The sequence below is a fragment of the Dermacentor variabilis genome, chromosome 8, assembly GCF_050947875.1.
Source record: "Dermacentor variabilis isolate Ectoservices chromosome 8, ASM5094787v1, whole genome shotgun sequence".
Taxonomy (NCBI): domain Eukaryota; kingdom Metazoa; phylum Arthropoda; class Arachnida; order Ixodida; family Ixodidae; genus Dermacentor; species Dermacentor variabilis.
Window position 1 is genome coordinate 169,147,930 of NC_134575.1, and position 3,732 is coordinate 169,151,661.

Here is a 3,732-nt window from a genome sequence, read left to right on the forward strand (position 1 = left end):
TAGAAAAAATAGCTTTAGAATAATAAGCTGTTGGGCTAGTTGGCTTGACATGATTTCTGCAAGGAGGAGCGTAGAAGCGGTGCGGAAAAGGGAGACGTGGAAAGGAAGGACGCTCACCTGCATCTAAGCATATTAGAAAAGAGGTTATTGTAGAAGAAATAAGCTTTAGAATAGTAAACTGTTGGGCTAGTTGGTTTGACACGATTTCTGCAAAGGGGAGCGCAGAAGCGGTGCGGAAAAGGGAGACGTGGAAAGGAAGGACGCTCACTTGCATATAAGCATATTAGAAAAGTGGTTATTGTAGAAGAAATAAGCTTTAGAATAATAAGCTGTTGGTCTAGTTGGCTTGACATGATTTCTGCAAAGGGGAGCGCAGAAGCGGTGCGGAAAAGGGAGACGTGGACAGGAAGGACGCTCACTTGCATCTAGGCATATTAGAAAAGAGGTTATTGTAGAAGAAATAAGCTTTAGAATAATAAGCTGTTGGGCTAGTTGGCTTGACATGATTTCTGCAAAGGGGAGGGCTGAAGCGGTGCGGAAAAGGGAGACGTGGACAGGAAGGACGCTCACTTGCATCTAAGCATATTAGAAAAGAGGTTATTGTAGAAGAAATAAGCTTTAAAATAATAAGCTGTTGGGCTAGTTAGTTTGACGCGATTTCTGCAAAGGGGAGCGCAGAAGCGGTGCGGAAAAGGGAGACGTGGACAGGCAGGACGCTCACTTGCACCTAAGCATAATAGAAAAGAGGTTGTTGTAGCAGAAATAAGCTTTAGAATCGAAAGCTGTTCGGCTAGTTGGTTTGACATGATTTCTGCAAAGGGGAGCGCAGAAGCGGTGCGGGAAAGGGAGACGTGGACAGGAAGGACGCTCACTTGCATCTAAGCATATTAGAAAAGAGGTTGTTGTAGAAGAAATAAGCTTTAGAGTAGAAAGCTGTTGGGCTAGTTGGTTTGACACGATTTCTGCAAAGAGGAGCGCAGAAGCGGTGCGGAAAAGGGAGACGTGGACAGGAAGGACGCACACTTGCATCTAAGCATATTAGAAAAGAGGTTATTGTAGAAGAAATAAGCTTTAGAATAGTAAACTGTTGGGCTGGTTGGTTTGACACGATTTCTGCAAAGGGGAGCACAGAAGTGGTGCGGAAAAGGGAGACGTGGACAGGAAGGACGCTCACTTGCATCTAAGCATATTAGAAAAGAGGTTATTGTAGAAAAAATAGCTTTAGAATAATAAGCTGTTGGGCTAGTTGGCTTGACATGATTTCTGCAAGGAGGAGCGTAGAAGCGGTGCGGAAAAGGGAGACGTGGACAGGAAGGACGCTCACTTGCATCTAAGCATATTAGAAAAGAGGTTATTGTAGAAGAAATAAGCTTTAGAATAATTAGCTGTTGGGCTAGTTAGTTTGACGGGATTTCTGCAAAGGGGAGCGCAGAAGCGGTGCGGAAAAGGGAGACGTGGACAGGCAGGACGCTCACTTGCACCTAAGCATATTAGAAAAGTGGTTATTGTAGAAGAAATAAGCTTTAGAATAATAAGCTGTTGGTCTAGTTGGCTTGACATGATTTCTGCAAAGGGGAGCGCAGAAGCGGTGCGGAAAAGGGAGACGTGGACAGGAAGGACGCTCACTTGCATCTAGGCATATTAGAAAAGAGGTTATTGTAGAAGAAATAAGCTTTAGAATAGTAAGCTGATGGGCTAGTTGGTTTGACACGATTTCTGCAGAGGGGAGCACAGAAGTGGTGCGGAAAAGGGAGACGTGGACAGGAAGGACGCTCACTTGCATCTAAGCTTATTAGAAAAGAGGTTATTGTAGAAAAAATAGCTTTAGAATAATAAGCTGTTGGGCTAGTTGGCTTGACATGATTTCTGCAAAGGGGAGCGCAGAAGCGGTGCGGAAAAGGGAGACGTGGAAAGGAAGGACGCTCACTTGCATCTAAGCATACTAGAAAAGAGGTTTTTGTAGAAGAAATAAGCTTTAGAATAATAAGCTGTTGGACTAGTTGGCTTGACATGATTTCTGCAATGGGGAGCGCAGAAGCGGTGCGGGAAAGGGAGACGTGGACAGGAAGGACGCTCACTTGCATCTAAGCATATTAGAAAAGAGGTTATTGTAGAAAAAATAAGCTTTAGAATAATAAGCTGTTGGGCTAGTTGGCTTGACATGATTTCTGCAAAGGGGAGCGCAGAAGCGGTGCGGAAAAGGGAGACGTGGAAAGGAAGGACGCTCACTTGCATCTAAGCATATTAGAAAAGAGGTTATTGTAGAAGAAATAAGCTTTAGAATAATAAGCTGTTGGTCTAGTTGGCTTGACATGATTTCTGCAAAGGGGAGCGCAGAAGCGGTGCGGAAAAGGGAGACGTGGACAGGAAGGACGCTCACTTGCATCTAGGCATATTAGAAAAGAGGTTATTGTAGAAGAAATAAGCTTTAGAATAATAAGCTGTTGGGCTAGTTGGCTTGACACGATTTCTGCAAAGCGGGGCGCTGAAGCGGTGCGGAAAAGGGAGACGTGGACAGGAAGGACGCTCACTTGCATCTAAGCATATTAGAAAAGAGGTTATTGTAGAAGAAATAAGCTTTAGAATAATAAGCTGTTGGGCTAGTTAGTTTGACGGGATTTCTGCAAAGGGGAGCGCAGAAGCGGTGCGGAAAAGGGAGACGTGGACAGGCAGGACGCTCACTTGCACCTAAGCATATTAGAAAAGAGGTTGTTGTAGCAGAAATAAGCTTTAGAATCGAAAGCTGTTATGCTAGTTGGTTTGACATGATTTCTGCAAAGGGGAGCGCAGAAGCGGTGGGGAAAAGGGAGGCGTGGACAGGAAGGACGCTCACTTGCATCTAAGCATATTAGAAAAGAGGTTGTTGTAGAAGAAATAAGCTTTAGAGTAGAAAGCTGTTGGGCTAGTTGGTTTGACACGATTTCTGCAAAGAGGAGCGCAGAAGCGGTGCGGAAAAGGGAGACGTGGACAGGAAGGACGCACACTTGCATCTAAGCATATTAGAAAAGAGGTTGTTGTAGAAGAAATAAGCTTTAGAATAATAAACTGTTGGGCTGGTTGGTTTGACACGATTTCTGCAAAGGGGAGCACAGAAGTGGTGCGGAAAAGGGAGACGTGGACAGGAAGGACGCTCACTTGCATCTAAGCATATTAGAAAAGAGGTTATTGTAGAAAAAATAGCTTTAGAATAATAAGCTGTTGGGCTAGTTGGCTTGACATGATTTCTGCAAGGAGGAGCGTAGAAGCGGTGCGGAAAAGGGAGACGTGGACAGGAAGGACGCTCACTTGCATCTAAGCATATTAGAAAAGAGGTTGTTGTAGAAGAAATAAGCTTTAGAACAGTAAACTGTTGGGCTAGTTAGTTTGACGCGATTTCTGCAAAGGGGAGCGCAGAAGCGGTGCGGAAAAGGGAGACGTGGACAGGAAGGACGCTCACTTGCATCTAAGCATATTAGAAAAGAGGTTGTTGTAGAAGAAATAAGCTTTAGAGTAGAAAGCTGTTGGGCTAGTTGGTTTGACACGATTTCTGCAAAGAGGAGCGCAGAAGCGGTGCGGAAAAGGGAGGCGTGGACAGGAAGGACGCTCACTTGCATCTAAGCATATTAGAAAAGAGGTTGTTGTAGAAGAAATAAGCTTTAGAGTAGAAAGCTGTTGGGCTAGTTGGTTTGACACGATTTCTGCAAAGAGGAGCGCAGAAGCGGTGCGGAAAAGGGAGACGTGGACAGGAAGGAC